The following is an 18290-nucleotide window of genomic DNA, read 5'->3' as shown; positions in this document are numbered from 1 at the left end:
TGCAGTCACTTTTTTGATGGAACAAATTCGAAGGTGACACCAATTGGTGATCAATGTTCCGTTTATTAATAGTCAAATCAAACAAGTAGAGGTATCAGATATTTAGACAGCAAAGATCAAAACAGCATTACCCCGTTTGATCTCTGGGCAGAGGTTGTAATTAAGTTGGTGACGTCGTTGTTTCGAGTTTTCCCACAGTGACAGTCAGGCGTCCTCCTGACTGCGGTGTCTTCGGACGGCTGGGTGTTCTTTCTACAGCTGGTGGTCTTTGCTGGTTCCCCTGTCCTGAGCTCAAAAGACGTTGGGTTTTTATCCCCCCCCCACCTCCCCGGGGCAGGAAATTCGCAGCATACATGGAACAACACTCATGACCCTTATAGGTTAACAAAGTTGTTTTTCAAAGAATTTCAGACGGTCAGCTTGTTACTCATCTAACCACAAGCTGCTTTTTAAGGTAACGCTGTCCAGCTCTCTCGTCACGGTCCTGGTCTCACTGCTGTCTGTGGATTATTGTTCCTCTTTTATCGCACAGCTGCCATGTCTAGCAAGGAGGGCGACAAGGGTCAGGCATTGGTCAAAGGTTAACAGTTTACAATTCAGCCAAATAGCCGCACCCTCAGCAAAATAGGCAGCACAGCCTGCAGAGCATGATGGTTAGTAGCTTTAAGGAAAAGATGTTAACTTTTTCCCATTTCCAATATTCTTACATTTCACTACCCCACAAAGGTGCACCACTCTTTCCCCCATTGACCGTGATTTGATATCTGCTCAGAGAATTCTGTGAGGTTTGTTGTGCACCGTCCCCCTCCTGCCTCTCATCACTCCAAGAGCCAGTGGCTTCTCCCCACTTGCTGCTCCCGCCTCGTCCCGCCCGGAGTACTGGTGCTCTTTTTAACCTCTCCTTTTCCTCCCGCCCCAGCTGCTGACCACCCCCCTAAGCAATGTACGTGGTGGAAGCTGGACCCTGTGCCTCGAGAAGGAAAGCGCAGAGATTTTGCTCCAAGTAGTGGGGCACGGGAGAGGATTCGTCCCGTCCCCCCCCCCCCCCCCCCCCCGCTGTGGTTGCAGGGGGTGCCCAGGCCCATGGATCTGGTCGAATCCTGGCGCACCTTTGGCGGCTGGAAGTTTCACCCAACCCAGTATCTGGGGCGAAATAATCTCCAGTGATCTCCCGGCAGCATTCCCGCCCTGGGTTGGGGAATCCCACCTCGGAGAAAGGATAATGGCAGCTAGAGACCGGTGGGAGAGGGGTGTATCGGGACTGGCTGTCTGTGGGGCAGCTGAAGAGGCGGCTTCGAATTTTAAAAAGGAAAATTGATCTCCGTGCGGGGACAGGGAGCTGAATGGATTGCCTTGCGGACCTGTTCAACTTCCCGCAGTCCCCAGCGATGCTGCGCAGCAGTCAGGAGTAATTGGATGGACAAATTCTACCTCCTAAGTCACGAATCCCAGAAGTGGAGGGAAGAGGGTGGGGAGGTGGTGGAGCAGAGGTGTACAAATTGTAGTTTATTCCTGACGATTCAAAGTCGTCTTGTTTGCAATTTTTTTTTAAAATGCGATGCTTGGAATTAAGCAGCGCGAGTAACACGGCAAAGCAAGAATCTAGAACTATGAAGAATCCTATAGTTTGAATCAAGTGCCTGAAACAAGAGTTGACTGTGCAGGTTGGTGACAGGACAATGTTGTCCAATAATTTCCCATCATTAATGCAGGGGCAACGCTGGTTGTTGTGTTTCAAAGAATCGTAGAAAATTTACAGCACAGGAGGAGGCCATTCGGCCCATCGTGTCCGCGCCGGCCGAAGATGAGCCACCCGGCCTAACCCCACCTTCCAGCACTTGGTCCGTAGCCCTGTCGGTCCCGGCACTGTTTCCGGTGTCTGGCGTCGCTGGGGAGTTAGGGACAGGAGTGTCGGAATGAAAGAGCCTCATTGCCTGGTGCAGGATATTTAAAATGAATTTTAAAACGTTATCTTCAGGCAGCACTGATACCGATATCAGGAGCGGCTCCCTCTGAACCCACCGGGAATGTTTTAATCGAGGCTGAGTCTGCTGGCGGAATGGAGAGCGGTCACCAGCAGGTGGCAGCATCGCACTGCAGCTCGGCTGCTCTCTCCTGCAATCTCCCTGTGAACGGGAGCCCTGGAATTCCTTTGAATATTTAGTGGCAGGGGGTGACGTTTTTGAGGAATTCGGGCCAGAACCTGGATTCCCTGAGCCTCCGCTTCTGTTTACAGCCGTCGGTAATTCTGCACGAAGCAGGGGCAGAACTGGCCGGACGGCCACACAGGCCGGATTTTAACTCCTCCCGCCCACCACAAACAGGGCGATAGCGGACAGAAAACGTCACCAGTGCGCTGTAACCGGGTGCCTGTTTGACACCTGCAGATCGCCAGCGGCACATTAATGAGGATTCTGTGCCGGAAAGGGTTCGAGTTACTATTGAATCTGCTTCCACCGCCCTTTCAGGCAGCACGTTGCAGATCACAACAGTTCACTGCGTAAAAACACTTCTCCTCACCACCTCCTGGTTCTTTTGTCAATTATCCTGCCAGTGGAAGTCGTTTCTCCTTATTTACTCTATCAAAACCCCTCATAATTTTGAACCCCTCTATAACTAATAAAAAATGTATGGCCAAATATCAAGCTGTCTTTCAGAAGTCAGCCCTCTGAGTGAGTCTCGGTGTTTGCTGCAGGTCCTGTGGGATGCGTCAATGTTGACGGAGAGACCCCGGTAGGAACATAGGAACAGGAGTAGGCCATTCAGCCCCTCGAGTCTGCTCCCCCATTCAATTAGATCACGGCTGATCTGTATCTGAACTTCATTTACCTGCCTTGGTTCTGTAACCCTTAATACCCTTACCTAACAAAGATCAGTAATACTTAGGGTTGGACGTATTCTGGGAGGTTAAACCATGAGACTTCCCGCGGCCGGTGGGAGTGAGAGTGTCCTGGGGGTGTGGGGGAAGCCTCCGGGAGAAGCATCGCGGGGAACCTGGGCATGGAGGGGGCCAGATCCCACTGGAGATACAGGAGGCGTTCGGCTCTGCGGAGCCGCATGGTGGGAATGTGGGAAGCATCGAAAGAGAAGCAAAGTTTTTTTAAAAAATAGTTTAAACAGAAAAAAAGTCAGGTCCCCTTTCACTCCAGAGAGAATATTACTGTTCCCTCCCAGCTCGATAAGGGAGAGGAAGGATTTGCTCTTTGTACCTTGAACCCGAAGGACCGTGCGTGGATTGCTGTTTTAAACGAGTCAGTTCGAGGAATCCTCCGAATACAAGGGTACGTTGCCAGGGTGAGATGAGGAGGGGTGAGAGGTCGCTCCTGTGGAGCATAAACATTGGCACGGACCTATTGGGCCGAATGGCCTGTTTCTGTGCTGTGCAATTCCAAGTAAAAAAAATTTAAACCGGAATAAAATGGGAAAACGAACCCAGACGAATTCACCGCCAGACCCCCCAAAAAATCTGCTGTCATTGGTGGAGGCATAGAAGAGGAAGAATGGCCTGAACTGGTCGTCAGCTCAAACGGCAATGATGACAAGGCTCTTGGGATGTCCTTTTAAGATTAAGTGATGACGATGCAAATGTGCCTCTGTGCAGAATAAATGAACGTCAGAATTTACTGACAGAAAACAAGTACAAGATAAGAGACTGTTTTGACCGGAGGGTCACATTACTTACTATAGTGTTGAAAATATGTACTGAATGTTTTAATTTGTTACTGCGCATAGCACACTCTACAGTACCTTGTAAATGTTTAAACTTTATTTAACCTGTCCCTTTATCCACCTAGTAAAGCTGCCATAGACTGTTTAAACCAGTTTAGATAAGCCAGCCTCTGAATGCTGTTACTGTATAATATCCTGGATCTGACACTGAACGCAGCATTATGACCCCCCTGGACTTTGGACGAAGTTTAATGATGTGTGAAAATGTACAAAGGTAAGTAATCAACCTTGTGTGAAAGGGTAGAAGTAGAGGAATGGATTACAAGGCCATTTATGGCAAATTGTTTGCCGTATAAACACCCCGACATCTTCACAACTTGAGCCAATGATATGCCATTTGAAATGAATGCAAATGTGCTACAAGCCCACTCATCCTGTCTGTAACTGTTAATCTATATTTGGAACTAAAACACTGGATCAGAGGGAGGCGCTATACGAGGGAGGCGCTATACGAGGGAGGCGCTATACGAGGGAGGCGCTATACGAGGGAGGCGCTATACGAGGGAGGCGCATGTATTCCATTGTCGTTCAGACCCTGCGCTCGGTTTTGACAGCCCTCGCCTGGCGTTAACGGGGTGGTGACGGCCTCAAAATGGGGGTTCGGTGGCCTGACCCCCACTTCCCCCTCCCCCCCCCCCCCCCCCCCCCCCGTTAACTCCAGCGATGTGGCCGGTACCAATTTGCAAGGGGCTCACCGCCAGGTGTCCAAAGCACCCGCCTGTTTCAGGTGATGGGCCCTTTTTAATATGGGAATCGAGATCCTACGAGTTAAATAGGACCCAGATTGCCATTTTTGGTTGGTGTTCACTCCGACCCGTTCCATGGGCAGTGGAACCAAAGGTCAGTGTCCAGTTATTTTCATGGGCCCTGGGGGAGCAATCTACCTAATAGATTGTGAGCCCCAGTCAGTGAGGTCCAGCCCAGAGTGCAGCCTCCAACTGCGTGCCTGTTCCTGTAAAAAAAAAATTTTATTTTCTGCTGGAGGAAATACTGTAATCCCTTTTGACAAGACCGTAGAGCGAGATAGGCTGGAAACCACTGCTGGTACTTGTAGTGGGTGAACACTCTTAATACAGGCAGCATTCCTCTGCTTGTTATTTTAAACGTCTGCGTTAAAATGGCGGAGGCTTGTGATTCTAAGGCATTAAAGTGCCAGTCCACACGTACATACCTCTGCACCCGAGCTCCTGATTGGCATTCCCTTCAAGTGGGCCACGAATCAGGCTCACTGACCTCTGCACCCGAGCTCCTGATTGGCATTCCCTTCAAGTGGGCCACGAATCAGGCTCACTGACCTCTGCACCCGAGCTCCTGATTGGCATTCCCTTTACTCGAGGCTGTGTACTCACAGCTCTAACATATAAACTTTATCTCTCTGTCTATAAGATTTATTCAGTCAGCACTGCGTGTTACGGACTTTTGAAGACGAAAGGGCGTCTCCTTGCACCATGAGACACACAGACAGGCATCGAAAGGAATCTTTGATCTAAAATTTCCCCCAGTTCCCTGTCTGATTATATGCTGTGAGTGCATTCTGTTGGGGCTCAGTCCCACTCCTCTGCAGTATGTGGATGACCTAATTTGCTAAATACACTGCGCTGCTAGGCAGTCTCATAACCTAGGAACAGGAGTAGGCCATTCAGCCCCTCGTGCCTGCTCCGCCATTTGATAAGATCATGGCTGATCTGTGATCTAACTCCATATACCTGCCTTTGGCCCATATCCCTTAATACCTTTGCCAAAAATCTATCCATCTCAGATTTAAATTTAGCAATTGAGCTAGTAACTGCGGAGAAAGGTCAGACCAGAGAGACAATGTGGGCATAAATTCGCCAAACGGGCAGGTAAGTCCACCCAAAAGAATTTTGGGATGAGTGCAAAACGGGCTGCCGAGTCACTATCGTTTGATTTGCGTTACCGGCCGGGATTGACTTTTGTCCCTCGGTGAGCGCCCAGTGCCGGGTTTGGAATTTTGGGGGCTTGATTATAATCTTATCGTGCTTCTCTATTGCGTTTTGGTGCCACTGTGGCATGATGGAGGGTGCCATGTGCTTTCGCTGTACAGGACATCCTGAGAAAAGGGAGCATGAGTCACTGCTGGGTCCCTAGTGGCTGGCTTCTGAGGGAGACAATGATGGGAATCATTCAATCATGGTGGAAGAATGGTTCACCAGTACAGCTCGCCCATCGCCCCTGTTCTCGCTGGTGTCCCAGTGTCTCAAATTTAAAATTCCTGTCTTTAAATCCGTTTATTGCCTCACCCTTTCTAACTTTCTAACCTCCTCCAGCCCAACAACCACTCCCCCTCCTGCCAGACTCTGATTCTGACCTCTTATGCATGCCTCCCTCTCTTTACCCTACTATTGGCACCATGCCGTCAACCACTAAGGTCCCAGTCGCTGGAATTCCCCTCTCCTCCCCTCTCTCTCGCCCTTTAAGACTCTGCTTAAAAACCCCAAACTTTGGTCATTCATCCAAATCTCTCCTTCTGTCGGTTGGAATGTTTCCCTCAGGTCTCTGTGAAACACCTTGGGGCATTTTTATACATTAAAAGGCACTAACTAATTGCTAGTTTGTTTATGTTGTTGCCTCGTTACAGTGCCCATAGTGAACCCCCAAATTCTGGTCCCCCTACACCAGAACCTTTGCACCAAAGCAATTTTGGAATTCTAGGCCCAGGCTCGTTTCCAGCCAGAGAGAGGTGACTGATCCCATCGCTCTGGCCTGAGTTCAAACCCACAACTGAACGGACTGCAACTGCACCATCCCAGTCAAAACTCATCAGGTTTTGCGACGGTGGCCCACTTGCCCTGAATTTCCCGACAGTCGCGGCAGAGTGTTGCAGCTGGACGTGTGTTGAAATTGCTTAATGGATAAGTGGAAGGCCCAGGATGGGTACAGACCAAGGTAGTACCAGCTTCTGTCCCGCCCCTGTACTTATGTAGCTGATCTCATCCAGAGCAGCTGCTACAATTGTCATCGGTGGCCCCAGGATAGGGAAGAGAAAGTTGGCCACACTCAAGGTTCCCAATCCTCGCACTGTCCAGAGAGCCCCACTGGAAATGTGCACACGTGGAGGTGAGGACAGAGTCAGGCCCGTCTCTGATACCCTTTCCACCTCTCTTCCTCTCCCACTTTTGTCTATCTTTAGCCCCAGTCCTCTTCCCCATCTATGTGCTGACCCTTGGCGGCATCATCCAAAGACCGGGGCGATGGTTTCACACGTAGGCAAATGATACCCAGCTCACTCTCTCTCCACCAGCTATTTAGACACCCCCACTGCCTCCGTGTTGTCACACTGCTTGACCGACATCCAGTCATAGATGAGTTGCAATATCCTCCAGTTAAACATTGGGAAGACTGAAACCATTGTCTTCAGCCTTCGCCACGATCTCCGTTCCCTTAGCACTGATTCCAGCTCTCCTCCCCTCCCACCTCAAACCCGGCCCCTGTCTCAGGCTGAACCAGACTGCTTGCAGCCTCTGCATTATATTCACCCCTGAGCTGAGTTTCCGATCCTGTACTCTCTCCATCACACAGACCGCTTACTTCCATCTCTATAATACCGCCCGCCTCTGCCCCTACATCACTCATCTGCTGCTGAAGTCCTCATCCATGCCACTGTCACCTCCACACTCGATGATTCCGATGCTCTCCTGGTCGGCCTCCAATCCTCCACTCTGCGTAAACTTCAGCTCTGCTGCCCGTGGCCTATCCTGCACCTAGTCCAGCTTGCCCATCACCCCTGTCCTTGCTGACTTCCATTGGCTCCCGATCCCCCAATATCTCCAATCTAAAATTCTCACCATCATGTTTAAATCCCTCGTGGCCTTGCCCCTCCCTATCTCTGTAACCTTCTCCATTCATTCCCAGACCTCTCCATTCCTCCGACTCTGTCCTCTCGTGTGTACTCCCAGCCCTTCGCCCCACTATTAGCGGCCATGCCTTCAGCCTCCTGGGCCCAGGCTCTAGAATTCCCTCCCGAAACCCCTTTGTCTCTCCACCTCCCTCTCCTCATTAAAGACCCTCCTTAAAACCCACCTCTGACCAAGTTTTTGGTCACTCCTTTCTAATATCCTCTTCTCTGGCTTGGCGTCCATTTTCATCTGATTACATCTCTGAAGAACCTTGGGAGGTTTTTTTTACGTTAAAGTCACTATAATCGATGCAAGTTGTTGTGGTGGAGGAGACAACACCCGATCTCACATTAAAAACAACCCTTGGGCAGTGGGGTACAGGAAAGTGGCCAGCAGCCGTGTGACCAGAGACCCGAGCAGCCGTGTGACCAGAGACCCGAGCAGCCGTGTGACCAGAGACCCGAGCAGCCGTGTGACCAGAGACCCGAGCAGCCGTGTGACCAGAGACCCGAGCAGCCGTGTGACCAGAGACCCGAGCAGCCGTGTGACCAGAGACCCGAGCAGCCGTGTGACCAGAGACCCGAGCAGCCGTGTGACCAGAGACCCGAGCAGCTTCAGGAGAGGGGAGATAATTTTTTTTAATTAATTCTCACGATGTGGGCATCGCCGGCATTTATTGCCCATCCCTAGTTGCCCTTGAGAAGGTGGCGATGGGCAATATTCCCTCTAATTTTTTTCGGCCATGTGTGGAATGAGTTTGGGTTTGTGCAGTGTATTAAGGCTGCGTGCATCACTATATAAAAAAATCACAACTTTGAATAGAAGATCTTTTTAGAAAACATTATTCAGGGTAAATAACAAACGGAACAAATGTACAAAATAATGGATAACTGTAACAATTTAATGTTGTATTGGCTGATAAATTTATTATAATTTTCTTAGGTTGCACCAGGATTGAGCAAACCAGTCTGGTTATATTTTATTAAAAATTATCTGGTGGGAATGATTCCAATCAGCTTTTTGTTGAATCAGTTTAATGACTCTGATTCAAACAGTAATAAATCGTGTGCAATCAGAATTTTTAAATTGAGTCAAATATGAAACAGTTGTCAAATCAGTCAGTGTGAATTTGGGGAAAGGGAACAGTTTAATTAAAGCTCCCCCCCTCCACCCCATTGAATCCTCAGCAGGGTTTTAAAAAATATTGCATTGTAAATCTTGCAGGTCTCATTAGTTCTGGCTGCCTCTGTGTAAGGCAGGGGGCAGTTTGGTCATGAAGAACCTGAACTGAGGGAGGTAACGGACAAAGATAAAAAGAGACAATCCTTGGGGCAACAGAGGGCTTTTGGACAGTGGTTGTATAAAACAATTTAAATCAACTTCATTGCTTCAATGTACCATTGTGATTGGAGAGTATATTTTAGCACAATTGTAGAAGGATCTTTAATAACAGTATTACACATGATCTGTCAGAATTACTTAATTTGTAAATATGAAAATTGATAAACGATTATTACAATGTGCCGGGTAATTTGGGTTCATTTGTAGTTTACTTCAGAAGCTAACGTCGAATAGGATGGTGACAAAAACTGTTAATTGCACTAATCGTAGACTCCACCCCCCCCCCCGACGTTATTTACTACCAATGCCGGAATATGTTTGTCTTTAGACTAAATTAACTGTTCTCCACAATTCGCACTAGAGGTGAAAAGCTTTCGTTTAATCGAACACATCTCCTCACTGAATCCTCGTGTGCTGAAGTTTTCTGATTGGAAACTCAAAATAGTTATATCATGAAGGGATGGAAATAAATATATATATATATATATATATATATATATATATATGTATATATAGATAGATATAAACTTTTACACCATTTGTCCAAGGAATGAATATTTGTATAAATGTTTACACTATATTTAAATAAATATATATAAACTTTTATACTCTTTGTGCAATTAGTATATATTTTTAATATATATGAACTATTACACACACACACACACACACACACACACACACACACACAATTTGTCCAATATGTATCTCTCCATCCATCGGACAGTATACTACTTGTGGAGACCGGCCTCTGAGCAATATCATTGACCCGCACCAGATGCTGACATCTGCAGTACAACACTCCCCTCCAACTTAACTTTAACTGCCCTTGCCACAAAGTGATTGATAGCTGACCTCAGCAGCGTCTCCACCGGAGAGCACTGGTCTGGTGCACGGATGGAACGGTTACATGTGCGGCTCGCAACAAACTGCTGAGCAGCCGCGCAGCTCAGAGGGAACAATGGTGGTGAGCTGCCTTCTTGGACCATGGCCGTCCGTGTGGTGAAGGTTCTCCCATGGTGCTGTTAGGTCGGGAGTTCCAGGATTTTGACCCAACAACGATGAAGGAACGGCGATATATGTCCAAGTCGGGATGGTGTGTGACTTGGAGGGAAATCTGGTGTTGAAAAAGAAAGTTACAGGAGCATTGTATTTTTGATTAATGTACATCACTGGAAGGAGATGATTATATTGGAAACACAAAAGGCACAAGACAGTGATCACTCTTTCAAGGTTTTGCTATTTTTATTGGGAGTTTTATATAGACAGAAATTATGCGTACAGCCTTGGGGGGAATTGGTCTTTACCTGGTGGGCCCCCATCCCACCTAACCAACCTGAAGCGAAAAATACAAATTAAAAAAAACGAAGATACTTTTTAAAAACTTCATAGTCACTTTAGTTATATACGTTATACAGTTTGCTTTAGTTATATACGTTAGTTTTTTGTTTGTGCTTCTTGCTTTGGTTGCTTGGTGGTTTGTTTCGTTGCTTTTCCAGTCTTTTTTTTTCCTTCACTGCTCTGAAGCTGACCAATCAGGCAACTTTTCATTGCTTTCAACTGCCCGGCTTCAATACGTTGCCTTTCCAAATGTTATCAATCCACTTGCTCCTGTTCTTCACACTAGTCCAAGACTAGTGTGGTCCTGCCGCTGGAAGCAGGAACTCTCCTCTCCTCCTCCTGTCAAGAAAACATGACAATATCATGGAATGAGTAAAGTCCATTCAGCCCATTAGACTTGCTCCTTCCACAGATCATGGACAATCCAGCTCATCATGAGGCCAAATTCTGCATCAAAACCACCTGATGCCTGAACCTCCAACTATTCATCCATTCCTACATCTCAACTACTTAATCTTGGCCTCTTCCCTTCCACAGGCATCAGTCCACTGGCCCCATTAGCAAAGACACCATTGTGTCCTCTGGAGTGTTTGATCATCTTAGTAGCTAATCCTAATAATCTCCAAACTCATTCCTAACGAATCCTAATAATGGTATGTTGGCCTTTATTGCAAGGGGGTTGAAGTATAAGAGTAAGGAAGTCTTGCTGCAATTGTACAGGGCTTTGGTGAGACCATATCTGGAGTACTGTGTACAGGTTTGGTCTCCTCACCTAAGGAAGGATATACTTGCCTTGGAGGCGGTGCAACGAAGGTTCACTCGATTGATTCCTGGGATGAGAGGATTGACCTATGAGGAGAGATTGAGTAGAATGGGCCTATACTCTCTGGAGTTTAGAAGAATGAGAGGTGATCTCATTGAAACATAAGATTCTAAGAGGGCTTGACAGGGTAGATGCTGAGAGGCTGCTTCCCCTGGCTGGAGAGTCCAGAACTAGGGGACATAGTCTCAGGATAAGGGGGTCGGACATTTAGGACTGAGATGAGGAGGAATTTCTTCACTCAGAGGGTTGTGAATAGTTGGAATTCTCTACCCCAGAGGGCTGTGGATGCTCAGTCGTTGAGTATATGCAAGACTGAGATCAATAAATTTTTGGACTCATGGGGAAATCAAGGGATTTGGGGATAGGGCAGGAAAATGGGAGTTGAGGTCGAAGATCAGCCATGATCTTATTGAATGGCGGAGCAGGCTCGAGGGGCCGTATGGCCCACTGTTCCTATTTCTTATGTTCTTATGTCCCCCTCCCTCCCCCCAGTCAATACAAGTAAAAGCTTGCACCTGATAGACAATCACTTTCACCTCTCTCAATCTCTTCTTGCTATCGCAATGACCTTGGTCATTGACGCTCTGAACCTTCCGTTTCCCTTGCTCCTAGACTGCCAAATACATCTCTACACATCCTCCCTCCACACAACATTCTCACCGTTGAAACCAAGACTCGTCCCAAGGGTTTCGATGCCCATTCATTTTCCTGGACCTCAAGAGCGGTGGCGTTCCCTCCCTTTCTGGGTCCTCCCTTCTTCCCACCGCCTGCAGGCCTTCAGAGGCCGACTTTCTGCAGAGGTTCACCCGACCAGGTCTCTAACTTCAGGAGCAAGACCCACAACGGTGTTTGGAGGGTTTCCATTGATCTCCCGTCGAAGTTACGACAGCCGATCGGGTGAACCCCCAGCAGAGGGTCACCCCCATAAAATCCAACCTTCACCCGGCCACTACTCTTTGGTTCATCTAATCTTCTCTCCAACCCGTTTCGGTTTTGGTGTTGTCAAGCACTATGGGCCTTGGCCTGTCATTTGTGTATCTGAATATTAAAAAGGTTACACATTACTGGGGAACAGCTGACAGATTCACTGTTCGCCCACCTTTTTTAAAGAAGAGGTCAGTCTGGATGAAATCTGGGAACTTGTACAAATGACAGGGTTATACTACGGGTTACACCCCATCCGCCTCCCCAGCCCTCAGAATAATCTGTTACTTTCACTGCAGATCCAGCGAGCCTGTAATTAAAATACTCACCATAGAACTACGAAAATAAACTACTGCAAGCAGAATCAGCTGGGTCACCGATCGGTGTCCCTGGAAAAGGAAAGAAAAAAAGAACTGATAAGATAAAATTGGTAGAAAGACTTGCATTTATATAATGTCTTTCACAACCTCAGGGCGTCTCAAAGCACTTTACAGCCAATGAAGTACTTTTGAAGTGCAGTCACTGCTGTAATGTAGGAAACACGGCAGCCAATTTGCACACAGCAAGATCCCACAAACAGCAATGTGATAAGCAATCAGATCTTTTGTTTTAGGTGTTGTTTTCAGAGATAAATATGGGCCAGGACACCAGGGAAAACTCACTTGCTCTTTGAATAATGAGGGCAGACGGGACCTCGGTTTAATGTTTCATCCGAAAGACAGCACCTCCGACAGCGCAGCGCTCCCTCGGTACCGCACTGGGAGTGTTAGCCTGGATTATGTGCGCCAGTCTCTGGAGTGAATATAGGAACTGGAATAGGCCGTTCAGCCCCTCGAGCCTGTTCTGCTATTCAGTGAGATCATGGCTGATCTGTATGCTACCTCCATCCACCCACCTTGGCTCCATATCCCTGAATACCCTTGGGCTAGCAAAAATCTATCCATCTCCTCAGATTTAAATTTGTTAATTGAGCTAGCATCTACTGATTTTTAGTGGGAGAGAGTTCCACACTTCTATCACCCATTGCGTAAAGAAGTGTTACCTAACTTCTCTCCTGAATGGCCTGGCTCTGGTTTTTACGTCCCCTTGTCCTAGACTCCCCCACCAGAGGAAAACGTTTCTCTCTGTCGACCCTATCAATTCCTTTCAAAATCCTAAAAACCTCAATCAAATCACCCCTTAACCTTCTATATTCCAGGGAATACAAGCCTCGTTTATGTAATCTCTCCTCACAATCTTGGGATCCTGGTAACATTCTGGTGAATCTGCACTGCTCTCCTTCCAAGGCAAATATCTCCTTTCTAAGGTGCGGTGCCCGGAACTGTACCCAGTACTCCAGATGTGGTCTAACCAGGGCTTTGCTTAGCTGGAGCAAAACTTTCTCCCCCATCATATTCTAGCCCTTTAGATATAAATGCCATTAGCCTTTTTGATTCTTTTTTGTATCTGACTACTACATTTTAGTGATCTGTGTACATGGCCCCCTAAATCTCTTTGGACCTCCAGTGTTCTGGCTTTTCGTCATTTAAGAAACACTCGGATCGATCCCATTTTGGTCCAAAATGGATGACCTCACACCGACCTGCGTTGATACTGATCTGCCACAGTTTAGCTCACTCACTTAATCTATCAATGTCTTTGTAATTTTATGCTCCTGTCCACACTACATACTATGCCACCAATCTCTGTCATCTGAAAATGGGATATATGGTTCTCCAGTGTGTAATCTGTCATTAATAAATGTAGCGACTAGTTGAGGTCCCAGCGCACATCCTGAACCCACAACCTTCTGACTCAGAGGCAGTGAGTGCTACCCACTCGTTGGGAGAGAGAGAGAGAGAGACACACACAGGCAGAGAGAGAGAGAGACACACAGGCAGAGAGAGAGAGAGAGACACACACACAGGCAGAGAGAGAGAGAGAGAGACACACACACAGGCAGAGAGAGAGAGAGAGAGACACACACACAGGCAGAGAGAGAGAGAGAGAGACACACACACAGGCAGAGAGAGAGAGAGAGAGACACACACACAGGCAGAGAGAGAGAGAGAGAGACACACACACAGGCAGAGAGAGAGAGAGAGACACACACACACAGGCAGAGAGAGAGAGAGAGAGACACACACAGGCAGAGAGAGAGAGAGAGACACACACACACAGGCAGAGAGAGAGAGACACACACACAGGCAGAGAGAGAGAGAGACACACACAGGCAGAGAGAGAGAGAGACACACACAGGCAGAGAGAGAGAGAGAGAGACACACACAGGCAGAGAGAGAGAGAGAGACACACACACAGGCAGAGAGAGAGAGAGAGAGACACACACAGGCAGAGAGAGAGAGACACACACACAGGCAGAGAGAGAGACACACACACACACAGGCAGAGAGAGAGAGAGACACACACACACACAGGCAGAGAGAGAGAGAGACACACACACACACAGGCAGAGAGAGAGAGAGAGACACACACACACACAGGCAGAGAGAGAGACACACACACAGGCAGAGAGAGAGAGACACACACACACACAGGCAGAGAGAGAGAGACACACAGGCAGAGAGAGAGAGAGAGAGACACACACACAGGCAGAGAGAGAGAGAGACACACACACAGGCAGAGAGAGAGAGACACACACACAGGCAGAGAGAGAGACACACACACAGGCAGAGAGAGAGACACACACACAGGCAGAGAGAGAGACACACACACAGGCAGAGAGAGAGACACACACACAGGCAGAGAGAGAGACACACACACACAGGCAGAGAGCGAGAGACACACACTCACACACAGGCAGAGAGAGAGAGACACACACACAGGCAGAGAGAGAGAGACACACACACAGGCAGAGAGAGAGAGACACACACACAGGCAGAGAGAGAGACACACACACAGGCAGAGAGAGAAAGAGAGAGACACACACAGGCAGAGAGAGAAAGAGAGAGACGCTCACAGGCAGAGAGAGAGAGAGACACACACACAGGCAGAGAGAGAGAGACAGACACACACAGGCAGAGAGAGAGAGACAGACACACACACAGGCAGAGAGAGAGAGACACACACACACACACAGGCAGAGAGAGAGAGACACACACACACAGGCAGAGAGAGAGAGTGAGAGACACACACACACAGGCAGAGAGAGAGAGTGAGAGACACACACACAGGCAAAGAGAGAGAGACACACACACACAGGCAGAGAGAGACACACACAGGCAGAGAGAGAGAGAGAGACACACACACAGGCAGAGAGAGACACACACACACACACAGGCAGAGAGAGAGAGAGACACACTCTCACACACAGGCAGAGAGAGAGAGACACACACTCACACACAGGCAGAGAGAGAGAGACACACACACACAGGCAGAGAGAGAGAGACACACACACACACAGGCAGAGAGAGAGAGAGACACACACTCACACACAGGCAGAGAGAGAGAGAGACACACACACAGGCAGAGAGAGAGATAGACACACACACAGGCAGAGAGAGAGAGAGAGACACACACAGGCAGAGAGAGAGAGAGAGACACACACAGGCAGAGAGAGAGAGAGACACACACAGGCAGAGAGAGAGAGAGAGACACACACAGGCAGAGAGAGAGAGAGACACACACAGGCAGAGAGAGAGACACACACACACACACAGGCAGAGAGAGAGAGACACACACACACAGGCAGAGAGAGAGAGACACACACACACAGGCAGAGAGAGAGACACACACACACAGGCAGAGAGAGAGAGACACACACACACAGGCAGAGAGAGAGAGACACACACACACACAGGCAGAGAGAGAGACACACACACACACAGGCAGAGAGAGAGACACACACACACACAGGCAGAGAGAGAGAGACACACACACAGGCAGAGAGAGAGAGAGACACACACAGGCAGAGAGAGAGAGACACACACACAGGCACAGAGAGAGAGAGACACACACACAGGCAGAGAGAGAGAGACACAGGCAGAGAGAGAGAGAGACAGGCAGAGAGAGAGAGAGACAGGCAGAGAGAGAGAGAGACACACAGGCAGAGAGAGAGAGACACACACACACAGGCAGAGATAGAGAGAGAGACACACAGGCAGAGAGAGACACACACACAGGCAGGGAGAGAGACACACACACACACAGGCAGAGAGAGAGAGAGAGACACACTCACACACAGGCAGAGAGAGAGAGACACACACACTCACACACAGGCAGAGAGAGAGAGACACACACTCACACACAGGCAGAGAGAGAGAGACACACACAGGCAGAGAGAGAGACACACACAGGCAGAGAGAGAGAGAGAGACACACAGGCAGAGAGAGAGAGACACACACTCACACACAGGCAGAGAGAGAGACACACACACAGGCAGAGAGAGACACACACACACAGGCAGAGAGAGACACACACACACAGGCAGAGAGAGAGACACACACACAGGCAGAGAGAGAGACACACACACAGGCAGAGAGAGAGACACACACACACAGAGACAGAGACACACACACACACACACACACACAGACAGAGAGACACAGACAGACAGAGACAGAGACAGAGAGGCAGAGAGAGAGACACACAGTCAGACAGACAGACAGAGAGAGGCAGAGTGAGAGAGAGACATGAACACAAACTCCAGACAAACGGAGCAACTGCTCGTTTACACCATTTCTCAGTTTCCATCGAATTTACGGCGAGCGATCGGGCGAAACCCCCTCCCCCTCGCCCTCCCCCTCGGAAATTCTACCCCGTAGAATCTGGGCGAGAAACAGAGGAAGATCCTGAGAGACCAAGCAGTGACGGAGAGGTAGAGAGAGAGTTGGAGGAGCTCCAGTGATGAGGACCCTGTGGATCAGCGCTCTTACCTTAGAAAGAAGAGAGAATGGCAGGTCTGGTCCGCCCGCTGAGGGGAGACGCCCGCAGTGAAAAGGAACAAACAGCCCAGAGAGCAGCCTCTTATTCTCCACTCTGAGACACACACTGTCCAATCAGCTGGAGCTGGGAATCCCCCTGCTCTCTCTCCACTTCCTGAGTTGCTCAATGGGCCGAATCAGCTGATGTAACTTAAAGTGGGACAACAACAACTTGCATTTATATAGCGCCTTTAACATAGTAAAACGTCCCAAGGCGCTTCACAGGAGCGATTATCAAACAAAAATTTGACACCGAGCCACATAAGGAGATATTAGGACAGGTGACCAAAAGCTTGGTCAAAGAGGTCAGTTTTAAGCAGCGTCTTAAAGGAGGAGAGAGAGGCGGAGAGGTTTAGGGAGGGAATTCCAGAGCTTTAGGGCCCAGGCAGCTGAAGGCACGGCCGCCAATGGTGGAGCGAAGGAAATCAGCGATGCGCAAGGGGGAAGAATTGGAGGAGCGCAGAGATCTCGGAGGGTTGTAGGGCTGGAGGAGGTTACAGAGATAGGGAGGGGGGCGAGGGCCATGGACAAACAGTATCGGCACTTTTGTATCTCTTGTTTATTTTTTCTGGCATTAACATCTGGAGATGTTTAGGGGGGTAATTTTTAACCTGACGTCTTCCCCCGGTGGGAAACTGGCGTGATCCGATTTTACACGTTTTAATGGAAAGTAAAATCGAGTGGGGTGTGAAACGGGCGGCCAATCGGATCGCGTCAGATAACCCCCCCACCACCCCCCGGCGAGTGAGGTTAAACTCAGCCAAAGTTTTTTAGGTGTCTCGTTCAGTCTTTGTGCTTTTCTCTGCCACCCCCGTGGATTTGGTGTAGAAAAGGTCAGCTCGACCTTAACTCATCAGAATTGGCGTTAAAGGTGGGGGCAGCAACAGCCTCAGGATGGGGTGGGTGGACTCACTGCCCCCCCCCCCCCGTTAACCCCCGGGGAACAGCTTGATGCCTCGTTGACGGGGGGCCCCGCCGCTGGGCAGCTGAAGAGCCCACTTGTTTCAGGCAGTGCTGCCCCTTTTAATATGCAAATCGGAGTCCTGTGATGTACGTAAGATCCCGATTAACACTTTAGGAATAGAGGTGGCTGTGCTCTCTCCGACCAGGTAAGACAAACAGTTAAGTTTCAAATGGTTTTTTGTGGGGACCGAAAGAGGAGGGAGGGCCCACCTCCCTCCTCACAATCACGGGCCCTGCCCCTCCCCCTCGGACTTATCTGAGTCGGTGGAGCTGTATCCGGACACCCGTTTGGTGCCCTCAGCCGCCGGTTCGATTTAAATGAGGCTCCGGCCTCTTCGCAGCGGGAATGAGCCCACGAAGGGTTAATGGTAATGGAGAACATTGTGACACGTC

At 48.9% G+C, this 18290-nt stretch overlaps 1 long non-coding RNA gene across 1 annotated transcript; it reads right to left on the bottom strand.

Annotated features, from left to right (window-relative positions):
• Positions 1-526: 526 nt before the first annotated feature.
• Positions 527-16997, bottom strand: LOC137341759 (uncharacterized). The gene is made up of 4 exons (XR_010967115.1): positions 16887-16997; positions 12345-12404; positions 9783-10607; positions 527-541 (listed from the first exon to the last, which is right to left on the bottom strand). It is a non-coding gene; the product is annotated as an uncharacterized lncRNA (long non-coding RNA).
• Positions 16998-18290: the final 1293 nt, after the last annotated feature.

This window comes from Heptranchias perlo, chromosome 24, assembly GCF_035084215.1.
Source record: "Heptranchias perlo isolate sHepPer1 chromosome 24, sHepPer1.hap1, whole genome shotgun sequence".
Lineage (NCBI taxonomy): Eukaryota > Metazoa > Chordata > Chondrichthyes > Hexanchiformes > Hexanchidae > Heptranchias > Heptranchias perlo.
Note: the sequence above shows the minus strand (reverse complement) of the source record. Positions and strands in the feature narration are given on the sequence as shown.